Source organism: Acomys russatus, chromosome 5 (genome assembly GCF_903995435.1).
Source record: "Acomys russatus chromosome 5, mAcoRus1.1, whole genome shotgun sequence".
Taxonomy (NCBI): Eukaryota; Metazoa; Chordata; class Mammalia; order Rodentia; family Muridae; genus Acomys; species Acomys russatus.
In genome coordinates, this window is record NC_067141.1 from 39957876 (window position 1) to 39976276 (window position 18401).

The following is an 18401-nucleotide window of genomic DNA, read 5'->3' on the forward strand; positions in this document are numbered from 1 at the left end:
GGAAATAGTTATACCTCAAGACCCAGCCATATCATTCCTGGGCATATACTGCAACATACAATAAGGACATTTGCTCAACTATATTCATAGCAGCTTCATTCATAAGGGCTTGAAACGGAAAAGAACCCAGTTGTACATCAGCCAAAGAATGAATAAGGAAAATGTGGTACATTTACACAATGCAATGCTACTCAGCTATTAAAAACAAGGAAATCATGAAACTTGCAGGAAAAGACACTTTTTAATGCTGGAAACTTAACCTAGCATCTTTGGGCTCTACCACTAGTATGAATCACCAGCTCTTTCTTGTCTCTTTGTTTGCCTTTTACTTTATGTTCTCATGTTGGCCGGCAGGCTATCCTTAAACTCATCCTGTACTCTGTCTGCCTTAACTTCTGTGTAGCAGATATGATTAAAGAGCTGCACCATCAGGCTTGGATAAAGACTATCAGAGATAATCAAAATTGAGCAAAGCAATTAATGATAGGCCTGCAGTATAAAAAAAAATCAGAGATAATTCTGAAGACAGTAGTTTGCCTTTCAAAAATTTTTATCTGTGCAATATTGAATGCAATATTTATAAAAATAAATAAAAACTCATTGTTTTTATCTTTTTAAATGAAAATTATATCTATATAAAAATTATGGCTATAATAATTGAGATGCAAGATATTAAATTCATGTAAAATTATTACATTTTATGTGAATAGGAAACATTAGTTGAGGATTGGATTTAACAAATGGTATTTGTATATTATAAACCTGTGAGCAAACACTAAGTATCTAAAAAGAAATATAGCTAATACAATGATCATGAACATAAAATGGGACATTAAAAATGCTCTAAAAGAAGGAAAAGGGAACAGACAAAAAAGATATAGTAAGTAGAAAGGAGCTAGAAGATGGTGAAATTAATACATTATTAGTAATTGCATAAAATATATATGTTTAAGCATTGTTATTGAAAAGCACAATGTGGCCAGGCAGTGGTGGCATACACCTTTAATCCCAGAACTTGGGAGGCAGACTGCTATGAGTTCAAGGCCAGCCTGGCCTACAAAGTGAGTCCAGGACAGGCAAGGCTACACAGAGAAATGCTGTCTCAAAAAAACCAAAAAAGGAAAAAGAAAAGGAAAATGTGGTAGATTTGATGAAATAAGGGCCATGTATGCATCGTCTGTAATAAGACCAATTTAAAATAAAGACATCAGTAGGATAAAAGTAAAACGGTAGAATACGGCATGGCATGCTAGCTATTATCAGAAGAAAATATTAGATGAAAATTATATGATGGCTACATAGGGGCAAGTAATATTAAAAGCTATAAAGAAAAAACATATAATTACTAAGGACAATTTATCATTTAACTGTGTTGATACTAAATATTGCCATAAACATAGTAATAGTTTTCCCCCAATAATCATTTTTAACTTTTAACTTGATGTCTTCTAAGAATGTTGCTTCTATTAAGACTACTCTTGGTAATTATAGAAATATAATTTTCTAAGAAACTATCTCACAACTGTACTCACATACCCAAAGAGACAGATATTTAATTGTGCAATTGTTGGAAACAAGCTAGCAATAATATGGGTGATCACATAGCCATTGCAATGAAGAACTCATGGAGGCTTTGGATGCCTGCAGTAGATCTGCATGAGACTGAGCTTGTTAACGCTCAGTCACGAAATGGGGGTAAGCTCATAGGACTTGTTTCTGTCTGGAGAATAAACGGCTATATATTTATGCTGGGAATGGGGTTGTCATTTTCTTCATTTGTATGGTAAATTGGTAAACCCACCAAGCTGCAGTAACAGTTCCACATTCCCTACCAAGCAGAATGCTCTGCTTAAAGTTAGTGGATCACAAACAAGCAAATAAGACAGGAGCATAGGAAAGGCACTTCCCTAGGTGATAAATGACTGACATGAGTGGGAAGGAGATGAGAGAGCACGGATGGGAGAGTATTCATGTACAAAGTTGTTCAAAAATAAGTTTAAGAATAAACACATTTTTAAAATGAAATAAAATGGTTGTGTTTTTTTTTTATTATTTTGAGAAATTTTATGAATGCATAAAATGTGTTTTGGCTAAGTGTACCCCATTCCCTCTCATCCAATTATTCTTTTATCCCCCAACATCACTCTTCCCTTCCAATCTAATATCTGATTTTTAAAACCCAGTGAGCCCATTTAATGCTGACAGTATGATGGTGGATGTAGAGCCATTTTCTGAACATAGGTAGACTCTCAGGGCCACTCTCCTGAGGAAAATTGATTCCCCTAGTAGCCATCAATTACCAATAACTTCTCAACTACTGGAGGGATTTCATATTCTGTGTGTGTCTGTGTGTGTGTGTGTGTGTGTGTGTGTGTGTGTGTGTGTGTGTCTTGGTGTGTTCAGAACACATTATAGTCTTTTCGTCTTCTTTTCTCTCTTTATCCCTGAGTTTTGAGGGAAGGAGTTATGATATAGATGTAACCTCAGATATTCAGGACTGAGTATCCCACATATCTTATTCTCAAAAAAAATAAAAAAATAAAAATAAAAGGCCACTTGTAGTTTTTTTTCTTAAGAAGATATCTACTGTTCAAAGTCCTTTTATACATTTTATGGCTATATGTAATTTGAGAAAATTTGAATTTTTATGCTAAGATGAAAAGAAAGAGCATCAGAGGTCCTCTTTTCTTTGTCCTACATGATTTTGGGTTACAGGTATTTACAAGGATATAGAGATTGAAATAGGTGCTTATATCTGTACTCCAGTCCTCAGGATTTTTGCCTCATGGTTGAATATTTTTTCATCTGCAATTTTCAATGCTTATATGTATTTTAGGTTTTCACAGTATGTCAAAAATTCACAGTTCTTTATAAAGCTCAACAGGTACCATATCTTAACAAATATTTTAGTATACTTTTAAGTGATTGTGTCCCATATGGATGCAAAAGATTAAGCAATTTGTTCTGAATTGTCCTGAATTTGAGGCCTGCTCTCTGTGAATGGACAATTTTACAAATACTATTATTTTCATAGAATTCATATACATATCAAATTAATGAATGACAGTCTATAATTATTGCTTCAAATGAAAATTATAAACATGTACTGGCATGATTACTTATACTTAAAAACATTATTTTTTTTACAAAAGCATTGCAATGATATCACTTTAAAAACCTAAATGGTTTTCGTCAGACAGCATATGTTCCTTGAGTTTATGCTAGCTACTTGTCCTAGCACTGGGTATACACAAGAGAGCAAAAACTCAAATTGGTCTTTGCTTTAAGCAGCTTGGTAGGGAAGAGTGAAATATTTACTTCACAACACAAAGAAATTTCAGCCTTGAAAGTGCTATGAAAAAATTATATAGTGCAAAGTATGTCCATAAAAGGGTAAGTCAGTCTATGAAAGTGATACTTCATCTAAGCTCAGAAGCATGAGCTGTAATTACTATTTTAAAAGACAGAGAAGAAAGGTCCAGGCAGAGAAATCAGATTATACTGCATCCCTGTGGCAATAAGAAGCATAACAAATCAAAAGGGCCAATGGAAAACCATTTTCATTGAAGAATAGAGTCAAGAGAATGTAGAACGGAATACAGCTGAAGAGGCAGTTGGACCCAGCCGTCTTTGTTCCCATAGATCCTTTGTCATTTCAACAGTGATGAGAGGCAGGAACAATGTTTAATTTGTGGGATAAAATGATCAAGGTTGTATATGAGATAGCCCCCTCAGCTAAAGATGAAATGGTGAGGGGTATGGATTAATTTTGGTTCTTCCTGGCAATGTGATATTGACAATTCTGACATGACACCTACTACCATTTGAATAAATGTCATTGTTTGGTCCATTGTTAAAAATCTTGGTCCATACCCGTGGCAGTATCGAGAGGTAGTAGAATATTTGGGATGTAGGGTTCAGTTGGACGGTGTTGTGACATAGAGACATTACTCAAGAAGGGCATTAGGACTATGCTGTCCGCTCTCTTAAATACCTGGGACAGGAGATAAGCGTTTTCCCTCCAAACATAAAGTGTTCTGCAGCTACAAGCTCAGAGCAATCTGGTCAATGATCATGATCTAAATCCTCTGTAGTTGTGAGCAAAAACAACCCTTTCCTCTCTGGTAAAGGTGAAATATGGATAATACTCAAGGAAGGCTAAAAAGAGCTATTAAAAGTTGGAGAACAAATTCCTTACTCTTAAATGTTGAGTTGGTCCAACAATCTGAATAAGTTTGAATCAAACTTTGAGAACTGGAGTAGAAAGTGCCCTGAACAACAACTTGATATGAGCCTGAGAGTCAAGAGCATGGCCATCAAGGAAAGAAGAAATGCCACCATCAGAACTTCTGATCTCCAGAAATGGAGATTTCACAGAGAAGCTATTTAAGATGACCATTGGTTGCAGTTTGTGCATACACAGACATTCTTCCAATGGAAAAGGTGGAGTGTAAAGGCATTTCTGTCTCAATTGGTGATGTCAGACTTAGAATTTGAAACATTTATTAGCATTTACACATATATTGGATGTAAATTTGAAGAAGGGATATTAGGGTTATCCTTAAATTCTCTGATTATTCAGGCTCATGGTGTATCAAAAACTGAAATAAAAGAACATTAAATGTTCATGATATGTTTAAATTTAGGTGTGAGTTTTAATTTCATCATTTTAATAATATAAATTGGAAGCACACCATAATAAATGTTTTAAAAATTCTTATAATAATTGAATGAGATATAATGTTTGACACAGATTAGGAATGAATAAATGAAAGAGAATTCAGTAAGTTAGAAAATCAAACAATGAACAACACTGAGAAGTTATAGAAAGCAGGACTGTGAACTGACCTCACAGCAGCAGTATATTCAATGATGACTTGAACATATAACACAATATGAATTTAGAATGAAACTGACTGGATTCTTTTAAAGCTGCTATAGATGACTGTCAGATGCTTCATGCAAGCTCTGGAAGGAGTCAGTGAGATTTGTTCCCCACTGACCTTTTCCAATTGACAGTAGAAAAAAGGTATTTGCTGAATTACTTCAATTAAATGATCTTATCGACTATAAACCCTATAGATAAAGAATAATGAAGCCAAAAGAAAAAAGATGTAAGCACATCTAAAGTGTTTTAAAATAAAGAAAGTTAAAAGTAGATAATAAATATCCTTAAATTAGGTGAGTTTTTTTTTAAAAAGATAATGGGTTTTGAGTTTTATTAGTAATGGCAGTTGTCTTTTTAGAAAAGATGGTGTTATGTACAAAGGATAAAATCATAGATGCTTTTCTCCTACTTCTTTTCCTTTGAATCTGGGGGTAAAAAGCAGTTGAGTAAAAAGGTAAATCTATACTAAGAAGCTTTTGTGCAGATACTGTATCATCACACCAGCTTTCCACATCTGTTGGATCTTCAGCTTTGAATTCTTCCAACCACCACCAACAATGAAGTCAAGTCAATGGTGACTACAACTGTTCTAAATATGTGGAAAACTTTTCCTTGTTATAGTGCCTAAGGAATGCAATATAAAATGTGCTAACATAACATTTATGCTGCATTAGGTATTGGAAAGGATAGAGTATAATTTAGTGGGCATGGGAAGATATAGCTATATTTTATAAGGGACATGACCATCTATGTGTTATCTACTGGGCTCCTGTAATTGATCTTCCCCAAAACAACAGAGAACAATTATTCCATGGTTGTTTAGGGTGGAGAAAAGAGGTGAACTTGACACTTACATAATAAAAAATTTATGTTTAATAAATTAAATAATATGAATATGTTTATACATAACATATTCTCTGTGGATGTGATTGAATACGTTTATTCATGGTGTTACTTTAGGCATCTTCTTTAGCTTACTTCTATTTCATTATTTTTAATTTTTACAACATTAACATATAATAGGGTTTTTGTAGTTATTAAATGGGAGAATGCACTTAACACAAGACTAGCTAGTAAATGCGAAATAAATGCAGATATTGACTTTTAATTTGCTTTACTTGAACTTGGATAAAATTAATATAAATATGACTATACATTAAAATGGCACTATGTTATATGGAAAATATGTCATGAATAATGATGAAAAGCATCACATATAGCTAAGATACATTACCATTTGTCTAAAGTGACAATAGATATGGTACATACTTAATACGTTCTTGGTGATTAAAAAGAACAACAACATTGTTATTAATAATACATAAAACGTTGATTTTTAGTAACTGATGTATTATATATAATTATTTGGCATGATTTTTAAAAGCAATGTGACTCTGGTATTATTTAAACCTGGATGTACCTGATTACCGCTTACAGGATAATGAGAAACTAAGATAAAATTAACAGAAAGAAAGAAAAATATAACTACTTCTTTCCTTTAATAATTGGCTTGTTAGAAATCATGCTCATATTAAAGAAAAAGTAATTAGAGTTCTGCAATTTGGGTTTATTCGATAGTGTGATGGGACAGATCAAAACAGTAATTCTAATGGCTCAGAGCTACCAAATCAGGGTTTTGTGTTGTTTTGGTTTTTTGTTTGTTTGTTTGTTTTTTGCTTTTGCAAATGCTTCTTTCATATCACCATCTAGAAATCCTATCTAGAATAAATAATATAGATCATGTAGCCCACTATTGACTTAGAATAATTTAACCTTAGTCATCATTGGGAACAAAAAACATGTATTATGAAGCTCTAGGTAGAAAATGAAAATGTGGAAATATGTTTAATTTTTTTCCTGTTATTCATTTTTTTTTGAGTTTATCTATGGCCACATTTCTTACTCTAGTAATTTATCACACAAATGTTATATAAAAATCTTTTAAAATAATCTAGAAAAATGTAAGACAATGGAATTTTCTTATTGACATTTAAATAGTCATCAAGAAATATAAAATAAAGCATTTAGCCCCAGTCTAGACATTTTGTAGGTGTTCAAATATTGATTACAGTTGTTAGATATTTATATACCATATTATAAACTATTATTTGAAACAATTTATTATTTCATTGTTTTTATTTTGAGGAGCTTTATATGAATTGTTACATAAAATAGATATACTTTTAATTATATGTTTTAATTATAAAGGAAATGGATAAATAAAAGTATGGAAATGTAGTAGTACACAGCTTCCATGTACATAGAGTGTGACCAAAGAAATACCTTATACAACTAGGAAAAATCTGCATTACTTAATAGAGCAGGGAGCCAATTAAGAGCAGTCCCTTATCCGGTTTAATTAGGCTAACTACAGGTAAGGGAATCCTTTGGTGTAGGGACGAGCATTAGGTGCTGCATTCTCACTGTATCTCTTTCATCTATGACCCCTCCACAGTGACAATGTTAAAGATACACAATACTTGACTTTCACCCAGTATTGTCCTTTTGATGTGGAGTTTAAATGAATTAATGCTTTCACATTACCAAAATTAAGTGCCAGGAGTGTCCCATTGCAATAAAGGGTATAACAAATTACCTGCCCTGCTATTTATATTTGAATATTAAAATCAAATTGGGATCACTTGTGATAAAATTTGAATTTAATAAATTGATATCATGCAAAAATATCTATGTGCTGTGTTAATGGAACAGGATTTCTGACACTTAGCTGTACAGTACCGTGACTAATCTTGACTATTGGCAGGTGAAATCAGACAGTGAAAAACAATAACTTTATAAAATCTATGTGGTTCTTTAGCCACAACTCTGATCTATTATTCATTCAATGTAACTTGGAATTTTGAAAAGACATGATTAATAAACACGGATCTCTGTTTCTTTCCTTTTTGCATATTGAGTTCAGTAATTAAGAAATAATAAAAATCCACAAGGGGGCAGGAAACTAAAAAAGAAAAGTTTTCCATCCTGACTAAACATACACATGCATATTCACACAGAAATATATGAGCATACATATTCACGGAAGCAGAATGTGAGAAAAATCAAATAACAGGGGATCCCAAACTATTTATTTAGATGAAGTCAGGATCTTACATGAAATAGGTGTAGTTGCCAATATCATGCAAATATATAAAATATTATGTGCAATTTAACATGGATAGTTTTAGAGCACATTAAAATTCCTGATGTATGAAGTTTGTGGTTTTATTTTGAAGACTGTATTTATGCATTAGGTTACAGGGTATTATTTATACCCTGATGTGAATTTTTGTAGTGAGATGAAGTTCTTTGACAGGTGTCTGAGCACATGTATGAAGTGACTGGGAATGCAGCGTCAGTAGACGGAGGTGCTGTAGTAACCGAGGCCATGCTGCAGGAAGAAGTTGAAACAGTAGCACCAATTAATAAAAAGTCTCAGCATTGTTATTGTCAAACTTTGTTCTTCCAGTAGAATTTTTAATTCCTTTAGTGCACAAAACTGGCAACCAGGTTTTTTAAATCCTATTTTATTTTATTGTTATCTCGTAGAAGCCTGTTTGTTTTCTGGTGAGAGACAGAAAGGGGTTAGATCTGGAAGGGAGGGGAGATGGAAAGAAACTGAGAGGAGTAGAGGGAGGGCAAACTAAACAGGATATACTGCACAAGGGAAAAAATCTTTCAATACATCTGCTCATCTGTTTAGCTACCAGCTAAGACTAATCTCCACACATAATATGCAGTGGAAAATCTAAGTCAGGGAAGAATACAGCTCTTCAGAGATCAGACTGGATGGAATTAAAGTGTACATTTGGATTTCTTATAATTTTAAAATTTCTCCAAAGTATATAAATGTATAGAAAATGGCCAGTCTGGCAATTCTGAACACAGACACGTCTACCCACAGGAAGAGATGGGAAGTGGGGAGTACTGAGCTTCTGGGAGGCCTGTGAGCCTCATTAGAACTCTGGAGCTTTTTTTTTTTTTTTTTTTTTTTTTGTCAAGTCCAATGTCAGTTTCCTGTGATGGTACAAATAAACCTTCCCACTTCAATGACTTGAAACAGAAAAAAAAAAAAAAAAACCAAAAAACAAAAAAAAAAAAAACTTAACTACCAGGAAAATAAACTACACACTGAGTATACAATAAGAAAAATTATAAAAAAATTAAATCATAATATGTGTGCAAGGGTTTGTATGTGGATATAAAGTTTTTAAATACATCTATAACCAGTGACTACCCTGTGCTTCTCTATGTAATTTTTTTTATTGAGTACATGAAAAGAAGATCATGATAGTGCTTGTGAAGACAAAACCAAACACGATGCCTAACAAATCAGAAGAGAGCAAAATGTATCAGAGCAGAATGCTCTGCTATCTCCCTGTTCATTTTCATCTGGGTTTATCAATGAACATTCTCTCTGGAAGCTTTCTTTCACACGGTAGACTTCAGTGAATGTTATACTACATAGGCATTATTTGACTGGTTACAGAGTTACACTCACTAATTTTAGTAAAAAAAAAAAATTTAATGAAATTTTCTAATTCTTGCCTAAGTATAAATGCACAATGTCAATATCGAGGTAACAGAGATTATTGGGGGGGGGAGTTTACCTCTCTGATTCCTCTACCTGAAAGCACAACAATGAGTGACATCTCATGACAAGAAATCAACCATAATGTGGTAATGGCACTGTGACTTCCTTTCAGAATATTTCTGCAACCTTCATTTAAATGACATTTGCTTTTCATATTACTTTGTATGAGGAGAGAAATCTTGTCACAAAGAATTTGTTCAACACTAACTATGCTGTAAAGTACCCAAAACATTTGGGAAGGACGCAGGAAACTTGGAACACCTTTCATATTCCAAAGCAGAAATAGAATTTTTCATAATTTTACACATTATTACTCAGTGACTTGAAAATGCAAGATGAAAACCTCTGTGGTTTGAGAAAATACACAGTCAAGTGCCCAGGTTAATCCGTAATCATTACTAAGAGAAAGCTAGAAGATTTTTTGAGATAAGATAGATGCTCTTGTCTATTTCATTCAGCTAATGCAAAGTCACAAAATACTCAGTGGTGAGCTGTGTTTACTCACTATAAATGCTTATATGAGTGAATAACCAGCAACTTAAGCTAGGGCTTTAGACTGAAGGAAAATGGAAATACAACATAAGTTAAATTTTATAGAAATGTAGCAAACAGATTTTTTTTGACAACATCAAAATGACAGACTGCAAAATTTTTAACAGTACATTGTGAAATTTAAAGGAGCAATCATGCATCAAAAACAAACAAAAAAAGTGAAAGGAAATTTATAAAAATATATAATGGAAAAGCAAATTTACCACCAGGGAAGTCTCCAGTCCTACTTTGGGCAACATTTTGAACATATTATCATCTATATTGAGTCAGAATAATAGGCTTTTTACGTTTTAATGAAAAAGCACAGAAGCATATAAACAGCATTCAACAGTTAAGGAGTGTAGTAAATAAGATTGTGCCGCTTATGAAAGGCTTTGTGACGCAGTTGTTTATTCTGGAAAATAAAATTGTTTCCTGTGTGTGTTAACAAGCCTTGCTTTGTACAGCCCAGACTTCTGTGGGGCCGACTCCTGTTTGGAAGCTTTCCACACTAATTAGAAAGAGGAGAAAAGGCGGTGTTGATAAATGCTACACTTCTTGGCCTCTCTGAACAGCTCTCTCCGAAAAATTAACTTGGTTGTAACCCTGTGTGAATAATAGCTTTGTGGCAATAGTTGAGAGAAACATATTGTTAATGATTGCCATCTTGCTGGGCAGAATGTTGGGGCAAATTTTACATAACAGTGAAAGAAGTGAGTTTGCGAAGCTTTGAAAGACAATTTGCAGTTCAGTTTTATTCCAAGAGTCCTCTAACAATGACTGTGAAAAACATCACGCACAGGCAAGAAGAAAACTCTATGGCATAATTAGAATGCTTAAAAAATTTACAATATTTTTATACTATCTTGATATCAAGTATTTACGTAGAAGTAACTAATATGTACTTTCTGGGATCACACATTAAAGCAAGAGACTGACACTGTATTTGGTCTAAATAACTCACTAAAATACAAGTGCCAATTACAGTCAATAAGCACCAGTAATTTTGCAGTTTCCAAATGAGACATGCCTTAGAAGGTACATATGTGCATGCATGGCACAGAGGTGAAAGAAAGGATATAATGAGCAACTGAATCAATGCCTTGCCTTAGTACCTACAAAATTTGAGATAAAGATGTCTTGAATGTTACAAGAAAGGCTCGCTATGTGAAATTATTAATCTCATGTGCATATTGTTTCCATTATAAGTCCAGGATTCTAAGTGTTTTTCATACTATCCATGGGATGACATACTTATTTAAATGTCCTAACATCTCCTCTCAAAAACCTACATATCTGGGAATGAAATAGAAATCAATGAAGTCATCAGAAATGTATGGGTCATTAAGTTACAAGTCCTATTTGACAAAGTACAGGAGAGGAAGAAGTGAGCAATGGAAGCCAGTGAAATGAGCAGGATCTTCATCCATATTCTCAATTAATATTGTGTGTGTGTGTGTGTGTGTGTGTGTGTGTGTGTGTGTGTGTGTGTGTGTGTGAGTAGAGCTCGAGGTATGGGAACACATAGAGAAGCAAGCCTACTTCCAGGCTCTAGTCTGAAAGTACCATTTACAGAAAAAAAACTAACATGGTTGAATCATATATGTGCTCTGAGAGAATAGAGGAACTGAATTCTAAAATTGGAGGAAAGGAAGAAACGTCACAAAAAACAAAGCTTCAAAGTCAAGAAAATAATTGAGATGGGTTCTGACTTGTAAGACCAAAATAATGAGACTTTTCTATATGCTATTCTGATATTCATCTGATATACATAAAAGTGCATGTCAAAAAGTTACCTTCAATCTCATATTGATTGTTGCATAATTCATAAGCAAACATACTAATTCAACAAAAGTTCCCATAAGGTAATAAATGAACCAATAAAAATATGCATTTAATTTTTCTGTCAAATTATCTTACTGTACCTCATGAATACATACAAGTGATGATTGCTTTGAAACTCCAAAGGATATTTAGAAATGAAATTATTCCCTAATGAATTTCAGTATAAGGATGACAAATGTAAATATCCTAAGTGAACCACTTACAAAGGAACATCTTGATAATGAGGCATCATTCTCAGTCTCCTCCCGTTATGGCATGTTCTACTCATTAGCATAGTGAAAAATTCAGTTCTACTCTTAGAGGATGTTTTGATTGCCTACTTGGTACTCTATACAGCAGAAGCATATACAAGAATACTGGAAATTATGCCCTAGAAGATCATACAAATGTCAAAAGTAGAATACAAGAAACACTGAAATAGAAGAATCTATTAGCATAGTGTTAAGGGAAATCTACTTTGGGGAGGGTGAGATGGCTCAGCAGTTAATGTGCTTGCTATGAAAGCATGAAAACATAATTTTAGATCCATGGCATCCATATAAAATCCAGACAAGTGGTAATTCTATGGCTGCAGGAAAGGTCAGAGACTGATGCATCCCAGTAGCTGATTGGCCAGGCACTGGATCTGAGTGGAGAACTGTGGGTTCAGTGAGAAACTCTGTTTGTTACAAAAAATACTGGGCCAGAAGGCTGAGGGTAATGCTCCAACTTATACAGAGAGACTGGGTGACTGGCCAGGAAGTAAACTGTCTCGGTCATCTCTTTCTTTTTGAAGCTGCTTGCCTACACTTCCTACTTAAGTAATAATTTTATGTCTTCTCAAGTCTCAAATGACGTTGAAGATTAGATAGTTATAGTATCACAGTTAGGCTCAAGTTGCTTAGGATTTAAGAGAATGTTTTAAGCTCTAGAAAGTTTTTTTTAGTTAATAAATACAAGATATGATAGAGAACGGTTTAGGTACACAACTTTAGACTCACATAGGAAAGATAGTATTTTCTTCAAGGTTGTCAAACACAATTGAGCTACACATTTTAATGTAACTTTTACATATGGCTTTCTTGATTGTTTCATAACTGTTCTGGATATATGTAGGTTATTATAAAAGGTGATAGATAGAGAGATAGATGATAGATAGATAGATAGATAGATAGATACTGTAAAGAGTGACAGAAGCAGTTACCTGAAGTCAACCTCTTGTCTCCACATGAGCATACATAGGAAAAATATATATATGAATACACATGTACACACCAAAAAAAGAATGAATGAACAAGAGAGGATTGCCTAGACATATTTTCATAGTCATGGAAAGAAATCAGTTTGAGGTCAGTACTGAAAGGAAGAATCTACGAATCCAATCAGGGCTAAAATAAGGTATATTAAAACTATCAGTGACTGAATTTCCATCTCATGGGTAGTCCAAATTGAGGACAAGTTTACAGGGATTGTTATATGCCAAAGCTTAATGACTTTAAGAGGAAGATCTACTTATATAAATTAATATAGTAACAGAACCATATATGTTCCAAATTAACTTAATAAATATATCAGAAAAATTCAAAAAACAAGAATAACCTTTGTTTCTAATTGTTAACATAAAATTTCATATTTAAATTTTAATATAATCAAAACATTCATTACAAACTTTAGTTCTTACATAAAATAAATATTTCTAATGCTATATTTATGGTAAACATTGTCTAGACCTTAAAAGTCTTCATATGAGCTAAAGCATTGATTTTTAAGGGAAAATGGCTTTTTTTCTATTAACATAGTTGCTGTAATTTTTGTCTGAAATGGCAACATACTGGAATTGACAGATTTCAATCCAATTAAATGCTCATATTATAAATCAGGAAACTAGGATAAAATTTCGAAAGAATACTCCATTTCTAAGTTTTGGAGATTTAAGATTTTTCTTCACGCTCTGATGTTTATGAGACACAACCAAGTCAAGGCCATAATTGAGATTCACTGCAGAAATTTACAAATTTAAGGCAAAGAAATCCTCATCTTAACCTTAAGCCTTTGCAGAACATAGCATGCTCACAAAACTAGGTCACAGCTTTTTTAGAGATCTTTTCCCATTTTGTAGGCTGTCGCTTTGCCTGAATGATGGAGTTCTTTGCTGAACAGAAGCGTTTTAGCTTCATGAGGTCCCATTTATTAATCATTAGTCTTAAAGCCTGTGCCATCGGTGTCCTGTTCATAAAATCATTTCCTGTGTCAACGATTTCAAGTCCATCGTCACTTTTTTATTGGGTTTAAATCTCACTCAGTGAGATGGAACCCATACATGATACAGCCAGAATGACCAGGAAGCCAAGACTAGGTAAGTCATTGGCCCTAGGGAAAGCCTGCAACTATTATACTGGTAAAGTCATATTGCCATGAAATTGTCCCTAATGACTTACTGCTGTATCTATAGATAAGTGTATCACTCATCCTTCATCACAGAAGCCCTTTATGTAAGTAGATGAGAATTAGCACAGAACCCACAACTGGAAAATATGCAGATAGTATGAAACTTTGGAGAAATAAACACATCTATGGAACCCCTCCCCCCAGGGTGCAGAGAACTCTTCAGAAAGAAGGTAGAAAGGGTGCAAGCAACATAGATGATGGATGACTACGTGGAATCAGCATCTTCCAGAAACAAAAGGACTAATACACATATGAACTCACAGAGTCTGTGACAGCATACTCAACACCTGTAGAAGTTAAAACTAGACAGTCCCAGCACCAAAAAGGGGAACTGGACATAAAGTCTCACTGTTAACCAAGAAGCTTTTGTAACTGATACTTTCTGGGAAAGGGAAATATCTATTTTCTTCGATAGAGAAAATATGTACATCAATTTCACTCCAAGGCATGCACCAGGCCCAGAAGTAGTGGGAAAGCACAAAACATACAACATTTTGGTGGTTTTTTTTTTTTTTGTTGTTGTTGTTAATTTTGCTCTGGGATTTTTATTTATTTTCTTTTGCTTTTGTTTATTTTGTTTGTTTGTTTTAAGTTTGGGTGTCTTGTTTTTATATCTTTTGGGGAGAGAAAGAAGATGAAGTTGGATAGATAGGGAATTATAGAGGCTCTGGAAGGTTTGAGGGGAGGGGAAAGAGTATGATTAAATATGTTGTATGAAAAATCATAAATAAATAATAGTAATACCATAGGAGTTGCTGCAGTATACCTGAATTACTAAAGAAACTAATAATAAAAAATAAATACGTCTTTTACAGACTAAACATAAATAAAAGGAATCCTATGGAATTGCCATTTTAGCAAATCCATAATAATTCCATTTTCACACCAACAAAACAGGAAAGGAATGCCAGGAATTGAGGTTCCTGGAATGCCAGTCAGCACATTTTAACACGTTTGCATTATGAAGTCTTTCATATGTAGTGCTAGTTGTTAAAGGTAAGGTCTATATTGTTATCAAAAAGGTTTGTCATTTGCAGATAGTTGATAAAGCAGACAGTTGTATTAGACCATGTTTATTTATTTATTTATTTAAATTTTTTTATTAATTTATTCTTGTTACATCTCAATGTTTATCCCATCCCTTGTATCCTCCCATTCTTCCCTCCCTCCCATTTTCCCATTATTCCCCTCCCCTATGACTGTTCCTGAGGGGGATTACCTCCCCCTGTATATGCTCATAGGGTATCAAGTCTCTTCTTGGCAACCTGCTGTCCTTCCTCTGAGTGCCACCAGGTCTCCCCCTCCAGGTGACATGGTCAAATGTGAGATATAACTTTAGAACCAAAGTCACAAAACGCAAGCAGTGGTGTGAGTGTGTGTGTGTGTATGTGTGTGTTTGTGTATGTGTGTGTGTATTTGTGTGTGTTTGTATATGTGTGTGTGTGTTTGTGTGTGTGTGTGTGTGTGTGTGTGTGAGAGAGAGAGAGAGAGAGAGAGAGAGAGAGAGAGAGAGAGAGAGAGAGAGAGAGACTTAAAATTTGCAGTGACTGTTGATCCTGCTCTTTCTGATGACCATTTTAAGCCATCACTCTGCTTACATAGAAATAAGAGTCTGGGTAGAGTCTCCAGGTAAGAAATCAACGAACGAAGAATACAGCGATCTCAGGAAGTCCCAATGAGAATCAGTGGCAGGCCTCAGGATAGAACCCACATGGCTTGATATAGATATTTTCTTAAGTATATGAAAATTTTATATTATATCTTATCTGTATTCTTAGTTTCTGTAAACTAAGCTTCTCAACAAATTTCTTTTATTATCTTTGTTTTAGTAGAATGCCCAGAATTCACTTTCGGTCTGGTTTTGCCTTTGAGATTTTCATTTAACTTCTGTACATTATTATGCTAATAGTGATGCACAGGGACACTTCCACTAAAATAGAATTCATTTCCACATATATAGTGTGATCAACATTAGAGAATTAATCATATTTCAATTAGCAAATGGCAATTCCATTAGTAAAGATCTAAAAGGAACATTATGTTGTAGTCAAAATAAATAAGTTAAAATAATTTTTAACACAATTTGCTATAAATTTTCTATATTTAGAACTTTTATTTTTAATAGTTTAATACCGAGTGGTTTGATGCCTATTCTAATTTTATTTTATGTTCATTGAGTTTTATACACTGTAGGTCTGATTAATTTTGGTGTTTGAATTTTTTCTTTATTTGCAAGTTCTTTATAATAAAGTTTATAAAATTAAGTTGTTTACAATTCATGAGAACTGAGTGCCACAGACACTTTTGTCCTGGAAAACACTTTTCCTATTGATAATAGTTCTACAAAATGCTCCAAAGTTCTTTTCAAATGATTCTATTTAAGTAGCTGTTTTTTTTTTTTTTTTTTTTTTTTTTTTTTTTTTTTAATTAATTCTCCTGGACTTGATATGTTGCCTCTCGATTTTTTAAAGTAAGAATGCAATCTTCTTACTGCTTATAAACTGGGTATTCATCCATAATAAAATGTCTCAAAATGCCAAAGTATTTTCTAATACTATGGCTGTATGTCTCTTAGAACAGCTTAAATGCCAATGCAAACCTTCTCATTTCTCACTTTTGTAAGTCTATTGCGGGGTAGTTCAAATATTTAAAGTCATTAATTGCTGATTGCGTCAGTCCATATATCAATCACCCTAAAAATAAATACTCCTAACTATGAGGACTACAGCCTTTCCCAAATCTAAGGGTAAATTCGTTGACATTGGAAACAAACCCAATTAATTCTTGTTTTACATACGTTATACTTTGTTATAGTCTCTTTTATAACTTTCTGTCTTAAACACAAGTAGGAGATCAAAGCTACTTGATGACATAGAAAGAACACTCATCATAAGAAGTAAATTTTTGTGGGACCCTAATGGTAACTGTGCTTCCTGGTCTCTGCGACTGAATTAATCCAGTACAAATAAATGCTCAACCTACTGAATGACCTGACGTGCTGATAACTCTATCCAAATAAGCTCCTCACTTTGATGTAGAGTCTTGTGTGACCCAAATGACACTGAACTTTTGCTACACCTGCTTCCACCTCTCAAGTTCTAGAATTACTAGTATATATCAGCATAACAGGTATTAACTCCTACTTATGATTTTTTCAAAAATCAGGTAAATAAAGTCTTTATTTTTAATTCTTATTATAATTAACATTTTATTGTAATGTTTTACGTGATACAGGTTTGTTGTTGTTATCTTGTATAAATTTATTGTATTTCTGTAAAATCATAAACAAGATCCATGTACTAAAATTACAGTTCTAAGTGGGAAATGGAAATTCTGCTATTTAAAAAAAACACATATTCTTGGGTTTATACAGAGAAAAATATATAAATTCTAATCTAGGCTGCATATAAGATGTTATGCTGATGTTTAACATGCACCTACATTTTCAAATAAAGCTGTCAAGATTGTTAATTTATCTATATAGTCCTTTTTAGAAGAGCCGCCTAAAATGTATATCAATTTTTTTCTAACTCTATCAGATGCCTTGTTTGAGCTAATTATTTTCTTCCCTTTCCTGCACATTAGTTCATTATATCATTTGAAATCCCGTTTCTGCCACAGAAATTATTTTAAGACCACATTTCCCATTCTTTCTTGGCTGAATACATTTTTCTCAGAATAAAAGTCATAGAAAAAAGTCCTTGCCTGCATAAAAGTCCTTTGTTGGTGCTTTTGAACTCCCTGGTTGTGGACTACAAAGAGTCCGGCGCTCTGCCTCTCACCCCTGTAGAACAGAAACGGTGCCTTTTGTGGGTCTTGATATACGGGATACATTACTGAGTGCCTTTAAAAGCTTTATGAACCTTGATGGAAATCAGAGGTGAAAATGACAGTTCAAATGTCTAGTCTGGGTTTAAAAGATCTATGGTAATATATTTTTCTTCATAACAGATCCAGATAAAACAGTGGGAGTTGTTCTACCAGTAAAAGCAGGCTCCCAACTTACGGTCACCACTTTGTACTCTCCAAAGCCATAGCCCAGTGGACCTCAGAAGCTGACTCACCTTTCAGGAGTGTTGGTAGAAACAAGGAAACATGATTTTGCTTATCAGGATT